This window comes from Phasianus colchicus, chromosome 2 (assembly GCF_987193195.1).
Source record: "Phasianus colchicus chromosome 2, bPhaCol1.hap1.1, whole genome shotgun sequence".
Classification (NCBI taxonomy): Eukaryota; Metazoa; Chordata; class Aves; order Galliformes; family Phasianidae; genus Phasianus; species Phasianus colchicus.
In genome coordinates, this window is record NC_143437.1 from 91474899 (window position 1) to 91491897 (window position 16999).

Sequence of the window (16999 nt, forward strand, 5' to 3'; positions counted from 1 at the left end):
ACAATAACATTATTGGGAAAAAAAGGACCATTCAGGGAATAGAAAAGAAAGCATTGTATAGAAGGAAAATTAATGAGATTTACCCTGCTTGTGCTTACAACCCTGAGTAATAATTGTGCTAGTCAACTTACATTGCCTTAATAGTGGTAGTGTGAGAACAGAATCAGGCTGACTGGTTTATCAAAAAATGCAATGAAAGCCAAAAACATTTTAAACTAAGTATTTCATCTACATGAGATGAGAAATTCAAACTTAGAGTAATCAAAGGTAAAACTAAATGTGTTCTTCATTTACACGTACACTCACTTATTGTGTTTTAGTATACAGGTGTCAATGAAATGAGGTTCTAGTTTCATAAATGTCCTGCTTCAAGTTTACTTTCTGAAATGAACTGCATGTGCATAGTAAAGTAAGAGAAAATGTATTGTACAATAAAAGTTGTGTTTGAAAACCTGTAAAATTGTGCTTTTCCATGGACGCAAACAGACTCCAGATTTATTTCTGAAGTGAGCTAAACAATTTCTTATTACAACTACTTTGATTCTATAGCTATGCTATTTTTCAGAACGGAACATTCTTCCATCCTTACTAGAGATTTTCTCTGGGAAATTTTGCATGTTGAACTGAATGGCTCGGTTTCTTCAGTTTTTAGTAGTTTTCCATTTCCATTGCAGAATCATAGAATTGTTCAGGTTGGAAAAGACCTTCAAGAGGAGATCATCGAGTCCAACCACAACCTAACCATCTTACCCTAACTAACAACCTTCCTCTAAATCTTGTCTCTGAGCACCACATCCAAACGGTTTTTAAACACACCCAGGGATGCTGACTCAACCACCTCCCTGGGGAGCCTATTCCAGTGCTTAACAACCCTTTCTATAAATAAGCATTTCCTGACATCCAACCTAAACCTCCCCTGGCACAACTTGAGGCCATTTCCCCTCGTCCTGTCACCTGTCACCAGTGAGAAGAGACCAACCCTGCTCTCACTGCAGTCACCTTTCAGGTATTTGAAGACAGCAATGAGGTCTCCCCTCAGCCTCCTCTTCCCCTGACTAGACAGCCCCAGTTCCTTCAGTCTCTCCTCATAGGGCATATTCTCCAAGCCCTCCCTGTGTTTTGTTTTTGTAGTTTTGATAGGGTAAATGAGGAGAGATAAAAGGGGACAAAAGGAAAAACAGAGTTCTGAGATAAAAACAGTTATTTCTATGGAGGTAGACAAGAGAATTAGAGTTTCGGGGTAATCAGATGTTGAACACTGGAGCACTGTAAATTCTGCTGGCAAGTATGTCTGCTTCTGTGGGATGCCTGCTTTGTCCTGATGCTCATTTTTTATTACAAAGGTAGTTAGTGCCCTGGGTTATGTTTATTACCTCATTCTAGGATTTAAAACAAGAACAAAATTATGTGACTTTTTGACAAGAAATGATGTTTTGGTGGCTTTGGGGCACTGAGTCATCAGAGACTCTTTGTGTATCAAATTGGTTTTTAATGGCTTCTTTCTTTCAGATGTGTTATTGCTGCCATTAACAGTGACAGATAGATGGATACAGTTTATGCTTTCATCCCTTTCAGGTGTCCTGTTATGCCTCTGAAACCTCCCATTATTCATTCTCTCCTTTCTGAGTTATGATGGCTTTATCTTCAAAAACACTGTTCATTCTTGAGCTCAAGGCTGTTTCTGGCTGTAGCTAGAGGGAGTCACTGTCGTATTTAAAGTTCATCACCTCCTCACAGCAGCTGTCAATTAGTTGGTTTTGTGGTTCTTTTTTTCTAGTCCTTGTGCACATGTAAGCCCTCCTATTAGACTTTTATGAGAAATAAATGGTGGTTATAATTTACATATTGTCACTTGTTTCTGTTTGAGTGATTTACAGTTTTTCTCAAAGAGAGTGGCACCAATGGATTACCAGCCTGACCCAGAGATGAAGCAGCAAACAAGCTGACAAAATCCATAGCATATTACAGTGATGGATTTCAGAGTAATTTTAGCCCTTCCTGGAAAGATGTGAAGATGAATGATTCCAGTGAATAAAAGTAAAACCTGAAGGTTGATTGCTATAGTTTGCTGCAAATGCGGGTAATTTAACTATTCTTAAGTCGAGCAGAGATTAGTATATGACCAGTAATTCTAAACCTCATCACTAGCAGTCTTCATGACTAGTAGTCCCAATAATCTGTGGTTGTAAAGAGATTCCTTTGGTAGTGCTAAACAGAGAATGCCTTATAAACACCTTATCTTGTGAAATTGGAGCACGATATACATTTATGGTCCTTATTCACAGTCTTGTTCACCAGTTAATTATAGTCCCTAAATTCAAATTGCCCACTGAAGAATCTGAAATGCTAGATTTTTAGTGTTATTGTGAGTTTGCCCAGTAAGGCTGTATGGGTTTAACTCACTGCATTTGGTTATTTGTTCTTTGTTTACTATGTTAATGTGAACACCACTTTGTATGACAGACTTTCTTAAGTGCCATCCAAACCTCAGGGGAGTCAAGGAGGATTTCAATCTTTATTTCACAGGAAATTAATCAGGTTTGCTTATACAGGAGAAAAGGAATTAGATCTATGCCAGTGCAGCTGTAAATTTATAGCTGAATTCAGAGCCAGCCTAGAATTAGAAACAGTCATGAATTTTATAGGCAAATCTTAAGTGAGTTTATTTTTTCTTCTTTTGCCTTGCAAGAATGAAGAAGCAAAATCAACATTTTATTTGGAATCACAAGTAGATTTCTGCATAGCCCTTGGAACTATTCTACTACACGGTGCAGGATTCCTTGGCTGTCACTTTATCCAGTTGTCAGCAAGGTTTAGAGCTATTGATTCTGAGTATACATTTCTTAATTTGCTTGTTGGAGATTTTGATTATGATATCATGGCATATTAGATGTAAAATCTCTGGAAAGACATAAGAATGTCGAAGATCCTGTGCATAGCAAAAGTCTTTTTAGAGAATGTAGGGTTGGAAGACACTTAAATCTCATTTGTTATTTGAAACATAAGCAATACTGAAATAATTAAATCATGTCACAAGGCTATTAAGATACAATGACTCATTAACACCCATACTAGACTAGAGAAGCAGCAGGAAGTGAGCAATGTACCTTTCAAGTTGGAAATTTATGCTAGCAAATACCAATAAACAAAGTGAATAGTCCTGCTGATAACATCAGGCGTGCTATTTAGACTAACTTTGCATAGTTAGGTGTATCGTTATCCTATCTTCTAGAGCCAAGAATCAGTTACTTATTCTTCTCATGCAAGCACCCAAGTTATATGAACATAACATTTACTGATCAACTGTTTGTACACAAAGGATGAATAAATGATTTTAAAGTTCCAAGGAAGGAACAGAAGCCACAGCTCCTTGATTCAATTTTTTTTTTTTAATTTGTTTCTTCTGCTTCTTTCTTCCTATCCTGAGTTTCTCCCACACTGTTTCTTAATAAAAAACAAAGGACTTTCACACACACAGACACAGTAGACAACTGTGGGCTGATAGCCTAACTTCTTTCAGTTAGCTTCTGGGTTCTATGGAGACTTTTACTCCTCCCAGTTTTGACCTGAGAGAAATGCTTTCCCAGACTAATACTGTGCCTCTGGAATGTGGTCATTCTCCAGTTATTTTTGTTGCTTTTCCGTTTGAAAATAAGGTATTTAGCATCTGAATCATCCCGTGGATCCTTTGAAAATACTAATAGAATCATAGAATCATTAAGGTTGGAAAAGACTAAGATCATCTAGTCCAAATGTCAACCCATCACTACCATGACCACTAAACCCTGTTTCTCAGTTTCACACTTACCCTTTTCTTGAAAACCTCTACCTACCGTGACTCCATCACCTCTCTTATAATAATTATTATTAATTATTATTATTAACAACTATGATAATATTGTACAGATTGGCTTCATTCACATTTTTATCTGAGGCATCCTGGAAAATTAATTTCAGGACAGCGTGGCATAATTTTAAATCAGAGTAATATAACAGGTACCTCAGGTCTTCTCTAGTGTATGTCAGTGGTATCTGCTTAGTATCTGCTCAGTAGTATCAGAAGAAGATTAAATTTACTGGCAGTTTTAAAATGCAAATGCATGTTATATACTATTTTGTTTGTCTATTTTTCAGCATCAATTTGTGTTTTATATATTGAGTTAAATAAAAAAGAAATGTGAAGAAACAAGTCCTTTACACTACCTGTGTCAGAGAGTGTTAAGTCCTAACTGGAAAAAAGTGATATTGCTGAGATGAACTGGCCTCAGTAACTTTGATCAGAATTTGGCAGGGTAAAGACTGGCTCCAAGGCACTTTTATTCTGCAAGATAATAAGTAGGATCTGCGTCATCTCTTGGATACAGGCTATGTTATTCCATAATACTGTGGTTCTATCACACTGGAAAAGATATTTGCCAAAATATCTGCACCCAGTATCTGTCAAAATCCCAAGTTATTAATCCCAATATTTATGGATGTGGGGACAATAAAATTTAGCCAACATATTTTTAAACAGCTCCCATTGGTTTGTCAATTCATCATCAATCACATCCCATGCCTCCTATAGCAGCTGCATGGCAGAGTTCCACAGTCACAGACTGGCCAAGGTTGGGAAGGACCTCTGGGTCTGAATGATTCAATCCCTTTTAAAGCAGGGACACCTAGAGCAATGTCTCCAAGGTCACACTCAGGTGGCTTTTGAAGATCTGTGGGGAGGGAGACTACAACTTTTCTGGACAACCTGTCAGTGCACTGTCACTCACACTTCTAGAACAACACTGCTAAGTGCTGTTTGTAGGGTCATAGAAGGTAAAGTAGCATTGACAAAACTTCCTGAAGGCCACTGCTTTTCCTGCAAGGATATTTCCACCTGTGGTTTTGGCCTGAGTAGTCAACATGACTAGCAATATGGTATGATTGTCATGAGATCTGGTGCAAAACCAGGTACTTGGCTTGTTCTTGTCTAGCAGCTTTCTTGAATGGTGAGAGAGTTGAACTACCTGCACATTTGCTTATGGCACACATCTAGAGATTAGTGGAATTTTACTCTGGGTGAAGAAGGAATGAGACAGGGAAAAGCACACTCTACTGTTCTTATTCTCACCACCTAGGACCACTGAGTGTTTACCTTTTCACTGTATTGTAGCCAATATAACTGTAGTAGTAAGTGAGCAAGCAGGTTAATTATAAAGAGACAAAGAGAGGATTTTTCAAGTGTGTCTGTACCAGGCTGGAGAATTTGTTTTATTTTTGCATCAGAAAAGTTAATGAATCAAAACCACTTTGAACCTTATTGAGGCTATCAATTTAACTTCATGTAGTAGTAGTGAATTCTTGGTTTCTTATTTTGTTTTCATTTGATTTGTTTTTACTTTTTTTTTTTTTTTTTTTTTTTTTTTTTTTTTAATGCATGTACTTTGAGCATCAAGAGAGATGATAGCACTACCTTCACAGCTTCCAGCACAGCAAGAAAGGGGCCAGTACTGGCAGTGCTGGAAGTGGAAGGAAAGGATAGGCTGATGAATTCTAGTGGTAGCAGTATTTCAGTGACTAAAGCATGGAGTTCAGAGGATGGAAACACTTTAGGCAAGTACTATATATTTTCACAACATAATCTATCATGCATCTTCTTTTCCTTGGATGAAATTGCCTTTTAGCAACATCAGCACAAATATTTGGAAGAAGACAGAGAAACATATGGCTTGCAGTATTTCACAAACAAATTGCTTCAACAGAAAGCATGTCTTTCCATTTACCTTCTCAGCCAATCCTTATAGTTAATCACAGCAAGTAAGTGCCATGCTGTTCCAGATGGAAGTACAGTAGCTGTGGTACAGAAATTTACACACGTACAACTGTGACAATCTGAGACCTGGAAGGGTAGAGTTAATAGCCAGACAGGAACACTTCATGAAAAGAGGAAAAAGTTGCACATTCCTTGGATCTTACTCTTTCCAAGGCACTTTCTTTTTTGGCTTAAGCTTTCACCTCATGTGCTCCTTCCTGTATCACTGTGCTCCATAAGTTTTAGCTACTTGATAGAGTAAGCAGCAGTAACACGGGTAATGCAGTTCTGAACTTACTGAAATCAATGGCAAGATGCCAGTGGAATTCGGCATGCCAAAAATTTTCTTTTAATGTGGATTCAGTTATATGAAAATGCTGGCTTAAAAAAAAAACAACAAAAAACCTGTCTGCTCTTTTTCTGAATATTACAGGAAAATACCACAACAGCATCGCTTTTCTCTAGCTATTTGCAGTTATAATTAATTGTTGGATTAGATTGTGCTCCAGGGTTCCAGACATAATGCGATTGTCTTGGCAGCTTTGCTGTATCTTCACTTTAATCAATTATGTAATCAAATTGTCCTTGCTCCTCCAGTATTTTGTAGATCTCTCTTGGAGTGATTAGAAAAGATTTAGAAGATACTACGTGCCCTCAGTGAGCACATAACTCCAAATCTCATTACCATTTATGAGGAATATTCAGAACAGGACTATTTAAACAAGAGGCCCAAGTCCCAGTTTAGGCCGTTAGTAGATTTTTTCCAGACCTCATGAGAGTGAGTTAAGGTAGGATTTGTCTCATTTCATTTAGCCATTTCCACTGTAAATATCTTCACCCAATCCTAGGCACTAGAATGGGCCCCAAGCTGCTGGAGTTCAACAAACCATTGGACAGTGCACTCAAACATAGGATTTGCATTTTGGGTGGTTCTGTGTGGAGCCAGGGGTTGGACTCAGGCATGCCTGTTGGTGATGTTTGTCTTTCTATGAGATTACTGCCTATTGCTGTTTATGTACTCAATGGGGAAATAGGCAATTTAAAGGCATATCAATATTTGATCTGTTTTACATCTTTACTTCAGGATGAGATCAACTGAAAGCGCTCAACATCTTTCCCACAACTAACAAAGAGGAACCTATGAGGTAAATATCTGTGTAGTAAATATATATATTTAGGTGGTGTTTAATCCCTCTGTAATTATCTGCAGGAGATCCTTTATTCACCCCAGTTCCTGTTCCCACCGTAGCTCCCAAATGGTGTACCATGATTAAGTGGCTGATTCGAAATCACAAGTATTGTTTCCTAGCTGATGTTGAAGAAATCAAAATTAGTAGAGGCATTTAAATATATATGCCCTAACCTCATGTAAAAGGAACATGGAACTTTAAATACACTGCTGTTTTTTGACGCTAGGTGGCAACAGTACACATTAGAAGTAAATATTTCTCAAACTGCAAAAATAAACATAACTTAAGGAACAAAATAAGTACAGTAAAGAGCATAATAGATAATATTTTCTTATATGAAATTGGAAAAAAATCAAACCATATTTAGAAAAATGTACGTTTCCTCTAGCAAGATATAGAACCTAAAGAATCTCTTATCAGAATCTGGCAGTCCTATTTTAAAGAGCTCATTGTTAGTTTGAGTTAGAATGTTCCCTCCCATAAAGAAACATTTTTCAGAGATTCACCAGTCTACTGAAAGGTTACAGGTAACTTTTACTGACTGGGTAATAAAGAGGGTCTGAATGCTAAAGTCTCTAATCCTTTTATACCTGAACAATTAGGTGCATGCATAAAGCTTGAGAGCAATTTTGTTTTATGATCAAATACATTTGTAGAATTTACAAATGAATTTTCATTTCCAGCTCTGCAACAGAGAGTAATATTTAGTGCCTTCTGTCTTTTAAAATATCATATACTTAAAAAAAAAAAAAAGAAAAGAAAAGAAAAGAAGTCTGAAAGACTGCAGAGAGCTGTAATTGTGGCATTAGGTTGGGAGGAGAGATTGCAGCTGCACTCCTTTCAGGATGATCTAAGCCTTTTTGTTTGGTTGGTATCATTAGCCAGTTCAAAGGTAGAGAACACTGTGATTTTTTGATACACCAGCACCTTTTTCTGTCTTGATGTATTTGAGGGTAGGTAGCATGGCTTGCACGTAGGGTAAGTAGCATGGCTGTGTCTGTATGGGAATTCACAGCTTCTCAGGGAAACTTCCCTGTTCCTCACTGCTCATTGGTTTAAGGATGATTTCTCTGTCCTTCTCATTGTGATGACTTCTATGATAAAGCTCGTCATCACAGCTACACTGCCGTTTGAGTCTCCCAGTTGTGTTGTTTATGGAGTATCCCATAACTGCCAATATCCCATGAGTGCTGATAAATTGTTAGTTTTGTGATATTGCAGTCCCATCCTTACAGTAAGTGAGAATTTAGGAATACTATGGATTAGAATAAGGAACTCTTTTAACAATTGCCGAAATGTGGATGGAGTACATTTTCTAGTCTATACACAAATACACCCTCTTAATACTGCTACTATTTTGAAAGGAAAAAAAAAAATCCTATTTCTTTTGTAAAATGTCCTTCTGGGCTATAGATGATTTTCCTGTTAAACAAAGTGGGCACTGACTACGCTAACATGCTGCAGAGTTTTCTGCAGTACTAAAACCAGAACAATGATCATGACTTCACAATAAGAGAACATAAAAAAGATTCTTAAATATATGTACATATTATATATTTCTATCCTTGTTCTTATGTGTGTGTGAACTACTTACATTTTTTGTTATAGAATCATATGGCAGAGTACAAATCTAGAATTCAGACAGTGAGGGTGTCTTTGAAACTGCAAGAGCCACATCTGTATTGTCTTTTAAGTGTACTCCTACATCTACTTTCAAACAAGAGCTCACTAGGAATCCACTTTATCACTGTTCAGGTCTATGCCATGGTCAGATAGTATGTGTACCCAGGATTCAGGTTTTGAGCTTGTCAGTGGGTAATTTTGTGGAGAGAAACTCTTAATCACCAAGAACAGGCAAACTTCTAAGCCAATCTCAGAAGTTTAAAGTCCGCAGAGCAAATTCCAATTCTTGTGTGACTGTGAGGTGAGGTTTGTCCTAAGGGAAATATTTTTGGAGGAGAGAAACAATGACCTTTCCTTACTGTTAGGTGAATATGGTAACTTCATAATTCATGGATGTGGAATACAAGGCAGAAAGATTAAGTGAACAGCTCAAGGCTATAAAGAAAATTTTGTATCAGAGCCTAGATCAGAAGAGAGGAATTGCTGACTCCCAGAGCTATGCTAAGATACCTCTCTGTGTTACAATAGTCCTATAAATCATCCTAAAAGCCAACAGTAATGCTTTATGACTCTCAGCACTGCAGATGCTATTAGTATTGTTGAGAAAGAGGGGAGTTTTTTTTTTTTTTTTTTTTTTTTTTATGAACATGCAGTAATAATCATCCTTAACTCTTACAAGCATTTATTCTTGTTCAAAGCACTTAAAATCTAAATCCAGTAAAACTGTGTTGTGCTGACCTTGCCTTCCCAGGAGCGTCCTTGAATATGCTTTTATCTAAAGAAAAAAAAATCCTATTATTATTATTATTTTGTAAAATGTACTTTCCAAAGCCTATGAAAATTATCTTTCAGTCATATCAGGTTCCTTAGACTGACTCTTTTTTTCTATCCTTAAGAGGTAAGACATGGTAAGTTTCTTGATAGTAACAGCGCACCGAAAAAGTATCCTAATTTGAGTCCATGTATTTCAGGATATGTCTCTGTTTCATTCTGAATGATAGCATCTGCTTATTTTCTGTCTTCTTTCAGATATGAGCAGTTTTCTTGTAGAATAATTCATCTGAATGTATGACAGATTCTGCCCAATCATTTTTCCTGAAACAGTCAGTTAGACCAGAAGGCTTGTAGTAAAGCTCAAATGATCCCTTCGCTAGGAAAGGTAGAAAATCTTGGATGTTTGGGAAGAGTAGAAAGACTCTCCTAAATTTTGTAAAGTTATTTTCCAGGAACTCTTTCCATGTCTCTACAGAAGGGATTTTCAGGTTGAGCAAGGGCAGACATGTTGAATACATGTCTACATGAGCTACTCTCTTCTTTGGTGTAGGCGGCACATTTACTCTTAGGCTAGTGCATCTCAGAGGTCAATGACTCAACAGAACACATGCAAAACATAAAACGCATGCAAATCCCTCAGACGCCAGTGGGCTTTTAGCAAATGCTAACTTATACAGCTGCTATATTTAAAGCTTTTAGTTAAGTAGTAGTATGATTATTTTAAAGCTGCTCTGCAACTTGCAGAGAATATTCCAGTTCCCAGAACTTGCAGGACATAACTGGCTTCCTAAGGCTATGTACTGGGACCTGAGGACTTAGACTATATATATATTTATGGTGAAACAAAAGGAAAATATTTTGGCAGTATAACAAGTATTTTTTAACACATCTGACTAACGCTTAAAATAGGATGATTTGGAAGTAAAATAAAGATAGAAGCAAACACATCATACTTTAACTAATGAGCTATGTTAAGAAACAAGAAGATGAAAACACCATCTTAATGTCAAATTATCTAATTAAATTTATAATGGAATCAAATATATCACAGTACACCAAGAAACCAATAACACGAGTTAAATTCCAAACTGAGGAGGTCTGAGATAAAGAGCATTTCTGTTGTGAGAGTTCTACTGATGCCCTTGGAAGACTGTTTCCGTGTACAGATTCAACTGTCTCAGAGTAGAGGGTTTGCTGTTGAGAGGGTCAGCCTGTGCAGGGGAAACAAAATGCAACATTTGCTCTCAAGCTTGGCAATTGAAGTCACCTGGCTGATGATTTCAACTGAGTTTCAGAAAATACTCTTATTCTGCTAAATATCTAGGGCCTCCCATTCCATCTGAACACCATAAGCTTCCTGACAATTCTAAATTAAAGCACAAATTTCCAGTGTTTATGAGCTGTGATGGGAGCCCTTTGCATTTTGGTAACTCTCAAGTCAAAAATAGTCCCCAGAAGTCAAAATCAGATAGCATGAATTGGCTCAGAGATATGTCAAAGTCTGACCTGGAACTGGAAAGGTTGCAAGGCTGTGATGTCATGTATTGCTTTCCATCAGGCATGATGTGGTTTGTTGCTATAAAGGTTCAGGTCTTGAAGAATCAGGCACGAAATTTTATAGATTATGGAGGACATCCACTTATTTGAATGGGAAATAAAGTAAAGTAACTTTAAGAAAGAAATAATGTAAAAAGTTGCACAGGTCCTCATTCACAAATAATCACCAAACATGAAAGAAATCTAATAAAATATCATCCAGATTCAGTAAGCTTTGAAATGACGCCATTATTTGATGTGGTGACTGATGTCTCAGACAAAAATCCCACCGTGTTCTCTCATCTGGAAAATAAAAAGATGTTTTGGTGTTGCTAGTAGGTTTTCATTTGACTTTCAGACATGAGCTCATGCAGGTATTTAACAAAAAAATCTGAGAGGCTTGTTTGTGTACAAATGCCATAGCTCTTTAGCTTAGTGTCCTCAGAAAACCGTTTTTAATGAAATGCAATTAAAAAAAAAAAAACAGCACAAATTAATTCATAGACCTTTCATTAAAATTGTATGCCACATCCCAGGTCCACTTTCACTAATTTACCAATTTTCCTTAATCAAGTGCTTGTGTTTAGTTAACCGCTTAACTAACTTCCTTGAGATTATCACTGTTCAAATGCATCAAATATACAATGCATAGAATGCCATATTTTCTTCTTCATTTAACCACTATTTCTCTGATTATCCTTGGTTTAATTAGTTGAGGTTCTGCCATGTGGGTTGGTCTAGCACATGCATTCAGCTTTAAAGCTACCTTTTCTCTGGAATAACTTACATATCTGCCTTCTTAGTGTCACTTCTTGCACGCATTATAAAATCTGCCCATAAACATATTGACATGATGGAATCTGTCTAGTATTTTAGTCTCTTTAGGAGTTTTCATTAAGAGGCTTAAATTTTAATTTAAAAACGACGTAGTGTAAGCTATCATTATCAGTAACTTCGTTGCTTCTACAAGTCACTTCATTTGGTGCTCTTAACATATCCCAACAAGCAAGTGGTTTGTTTACATCGATCCAAAACATCAAGAAGAAATCACTCTTGTACATCGTGCTGATGATTGTGCAAGTCTGATCCTGCTGTCCTTCCCATGGAATAGGCAACAGTGCAACTCCGCCAGGCATTTATACAGATATTAGTTTTGAGTATTCTCCAACCCAGGAGCGATAATATAGCCCAGGAATTAGCAAGGGATGAGAACTCCAAAACGAGAGGAAGGCTGTTGTGCCAGTGAAAGCGAATGGCAGATAAAAAGTGTGATCCTAAATAATTCACATATGAAATAGTCCATAGTTTTTTTCTGAAAAAGCTGAAATAATAGTGGCATGGACTGGCTTGGGGTCTTGATTTCATTGACTTCACCCTGGATATGTTCCCTGTTTTGAGTACTCCTTATACTCCTTATTTCTTGACTCAGACTGACTCGAGCTGTTGCCATTGAGCAATGCCAGAGGTAATTCCAGAAAGCCTTTTTGTCTGTAGTGAAGAATGATGAATAGTTCGTAAAATGTTCAGGCATCCTCCACAGAGAAATGTACTGTTTAGGTGTGTGGTATTTTTATTGTGATAGGTCAGTACAGTTCATGTATTAAGAACAGCAACACAGGAATTACAATGCTTAAACACTGTTAAATCTGCTATCCTGTTATTACCATGTCTAAACACCAGATGTTTCAGAAAGAGATTTAATCAAGTTCTTAATACAAATATATATAGCTTTACTGTCATTTCGTGGATTAAATCCTTCTAATAATACTGGTATTGAACTATATATTTGGAATCAATGTAAATCATCCGCAGCACTTCAGATGATATGGCTGAAAGAAGGCAGACTTCAAACTATTTTACTTACACAAATTCATACATTTCACTTTTTAAATATGTGAATGAAATAGAAATGAGTGACCGGATCCCAGAATGCTTTGATCAAAAAGATACAAAACTCTTTTATCAAAATGCCATCTGAAAAAGGAAGTTAGATCAGGATAACCAGCACTTGCTTCAGCTTTTCATTTCCACAGTTGGTCATAGCCTAAGTGTAAGGTGTCAGCTTCCTGCTGTTTTTTGTTTGTTTGGAAAATTTCAGTGGAAACAAAGAGACTTTTTTACAAAGAATGGGATAAAAGAGAAGTACGGTCCTCTACCTGAGGTAAATGACACTGACGACCTTTTTTCTTCGTCTGAAAAAGTAAAGTTCTCATGTCTTTGAGGCAGATCTTCTGAGATGGTTGGCAGGGACATTAGAAAGGAGCACTTAGCACTTTTGTCACGCCTCCAGCTCTTAAGAAAGATAGTCAGAAAACAAGAACATAGCGATCATCTGAAGAATACTTACCTGAAGGGGAGTCTGGCATCACACAGGAGCTCTGCGGAAAAAACAGGGAGAGAAAACGATTGAGGGGAGGCTGGAAGCAAAAAGAGAAAACAAAAGACCAGCTTTTCTGTTCCAGTACCCTGCCTCATTCATCCCAGCCCTTGATCCCTCAGGAAATGAGGCTGCTCCAGCATTCTGCCTTGATTTGGTCCCCAGCACAGCTTGGAAAGAACTGCGCGTGGTGTGTAATCAGACATTGTGCTGACATGAAGTGGAGCTTAATAACCTTATCTGCCTGATACGGAAACAGATATCTCACTCTGTTAGTACTGGTTTTGTTACTCCAGGTAAAAAATTGCTGTGGCCAGTACTGTATTGCATGAAATCAAGTCCTAGTATTGAAATAGTTGGGTTACTTCAAGATTTTTAACTCTGGTGAACAGAATTACTCTGATGTTCAGAGCAGTTATATCTTAGTGCACACAAGCTGTTCCACTGTGGAAAAATCCTACAACTTCAGAAGAGGCTTTACTCCCTTCCTTGCTCTTACAAAACCAGATGCATCACAAAAACCTTGGGCTGGGATCAACTTGTTTTCTTTGGGTTGTTTGCCTTGCTGAGCTTTTTCTTGCTGTAACTGTCAACATGCAGTGGAATGCTTTCCGTGCATTTTTCTAAATCTCCTTGTGCTTTGATTCTATCAGGGAAGCAAAAAGAGATTAGGCTGTGTGATTGCCTTTGAAGCAGAATGATGGACCCACCTGTTTGTTGAGGGCTTCCTGCCATTACTAATAAAGATGGGGAAAGCAAAAACCAAGTGGTACTTCTTAGAGAATGAGGTGGTCCAGGAGCTGCTTTCTGGTGAGTTCATTCCCAGAAGTCACAGTGAAAATCTGTCAGCTTTTAATTTAGACATTCAATAAAATAACACTAGCTAGTAATGTATCAATTACCAATCTTAAATTTTACAATGTCTGCTGTCACAGTCTTTATTCCATTTCCTTGTACAAATTCCTTTTTCTTTTCTCTTGCTATTTCCATAAAATTTATTGACAAAGATTTTTTCTTCAAGACATTCTGTTAGCATATCTGTGAGAGGATTGAAACCTGTGCTATTTTTTCCACTTCTGGGAGATCTGAACATGCCCTGCATTATTAATGGCATTTTCTATATTTTACTCTTGTGGGTTTTTTTCCATGACAGTGGTAGATGAAAATGAGCGGGTAATTCTCACCATGTAGAGAATTCATGTAGAAGCAGGTTGTCCACAACACTTCTCACCATTACCTTTTCAATGACTGAACATCACTCATTTCAGTTCTGAAATCAAAAATCCAAAAATCCTGGATGTGGCTCTTTAAGATTTGGAAATTGCAAAACACCCCTTCTGGTCAATACTTTCTACCTTTCTCAAATGTGAAAAAGAAAAAAAAAAGGCAAAAAAGAAATTATGTTAAGTATAGAATGTCCACAAATGCTGGAAGTCAGATTAGACGAGATGGAGGGGGAGAAGGCATTTCCAGAATAAAAAATAAAAGGAGGGTTCTCATGACATATACAGCTACATGGAATCTTGTCTACTGCATGTTGCAAAATAAGGAGATTATCAGTTTCAGTGTCTCTTGGATGCTCTGGCAGATGTTTAGAACTGTATTAATTACCAAGTAGTTCAGACCTCGCTAAGGATGAAGGCGTCTTTGTGGGATACTTCATCTTTACCTTCACTTTTCTGTACTTTGTCTTCCAAAGTGTGTCACTGAGTTCCAGCTCAGGAATATCCCTGCACTAATACCTGTTCTCTTATAGTCTTCAACAAGTACAGCTGGTTAAACTTAGCGCATATATATCAGGACAAGAAGTGTAGGTAGCAAAACATACCTTAACCACTGCCATTTGTCAGCATAACTCAGGCAAACAAATTGAACTTTCTACAAATACAGCATTCATAAAAAGACAGTGTTTTCCTCAGAAGCAGAAAAGGACTTCACTAGAAAACTTCTCATCTTTTCTTTGCACCAGTCATGTTTTCTTGGCTAAGACACTATAGAGTATTAAGTATGCAAAAGCAGAGATAGTGTATGGATTTTAAGCTTTTTCTCTCATCTGGTTCCTAGGTAATTATCTCATGTGTTGATAAATATCCAGTTGCTGACAACTGAACTATGAAGTATTAGTTGAAAAGAAGAAAATAAATGCAAATTCTCTTTTAATTACCTCAAGAATTTTCCGTATCACTCTGTAATATAATAGCCTTATTCACCAGCATGCATTCCTCACTAATACTCCTATGATGTAAGGAAACTTCATTATCTTTCTGTTACCAATGAAATGTAACCAGAAAAGATTAAGCAACTTGCTGAAAGTTACACCAAGACAATAGCAAAGCCAAGTTCAAAATATTAATTTCTTGAGTCACTATACAGTTCCTTAACGCTAAATTTACCATCTTGTACCAATTTTTCTTCCTCTGTAATATAATATTTTCTCTCAATTTCAGTATTTTAGCCAATTATTTAAGCTGTAACTGGTGTCTCTGGTGATTGCATATCAGTTTACAATCTACTTTTCCACCATAAAAAAAGACTGTCATCTTTATAAAAGGAGATCACAATTAAAATCAGAAGTAATATTGCAATTGATATGTTTGCTATTTTTACCTGAGATCACTTTCTTTTCTTGAAAATATGTGGGGACAGGCACACGTTTACCATAACACGTTTTGCATTCCAGTTATGAATATAATCTTTTAGGTTTTTTTTTTTTATAAAAAAATTATAACCTTTTCTGACATTTTTGCACTTATAGAGAAGACAGATGCAATATCATCAAATGATTATTGTGTTTCAATATCCCAGGAAAAAAATCTTTACCTTATCACTGAAAGGTCTCTGTGAAGGGCATCTCTCAGGGTCACTTTTGACTCTGAATTTTGAGAAAACCACCATTTCCCTTTTCCTGCCTAGGATAACTTAGGACTACCCTCAATACTCAGATTTAAGTCTAAATCAAAGTTCCATGAATTCTGTTTTAGGTTTGGCATTTAAAATCCTCCAATGAATAACTTGAAAGATGGAGCAGCATTTATGGATGACAATTAGCTGGAAGTTTTTCAGAACAGCAGAAAGATATCATGTAGCTACATATGTCATGGTAAATCTCCTTTGATTCCAGCACAAAAAGTATATGTCCTTCACCTCTGATGAAAAGTCAGTGACATGGAAATCTCTTAGATTAATTGTTGGACCAGTTTGTGTTCTGACAAACAGGACCTGAGCTATGTTAAATTGATGATTCTAGGTTGACACTAACAAACAATATATATTTTTAAATTCTTTTCTGTGGAGAATAGCTTGCACCCCAGAATTGGGAATAGCTTTCTCAGACTAAAGAAAGACATTTTCTTCAATCAGTGATTAAAGGCACTTGGAATAAGGGAGTATGAGTCCTTGCTACTGACACTGGTGTGTGTAGGACTATCACTGGGTGAGCTCTACGTGCTCTCCTGAGAGTTGGACACTGAGGAGATTTTTTATATCTAAGTACTTTAATCATTAGTCTATATGCCTGGGTAGGAATACTCCATTTTGTATCATATGTAATGAATACTTTCCTGCTTCTATTTCTGTCTATTCATATATACATATATGCATAAATTATGCTCCTGTGTCTTGTTTTCTTACTCTGTGATTTCATCAGTGTCCTCTCCACTGAGGAATGGCACAGTTTCAACTGGGAATGGTAAACAATGAAACCTCCTTCCTATA

At 36.9% G+C, this 16999-nt stretch overlaps 1 long non-coding RNA gene across 1 annotated transcript in view; it reads left to right on the plus strand.

Moving 5' to 3' along the window:
* The first annotated feature begins 4814 nt into the window (after positions 1–4814).
* LOC149919187 (uncharacterized) overlaps positions 4815–16999 on the plus strand; it is a 48891-nt gene continuing 36706 nt past the window's right edge. Inside the window, exons 1-2 of the long non-coding RNA XR_016464839.1 lie at positions 4815–4944; positions 6870–6930. This is a non-coding gene — a long non-coding RNA (uncharacterized LOC149919187). The remainder of the gene's footprint in view (positions 4945–6869; positions 6931–16999) is intronic.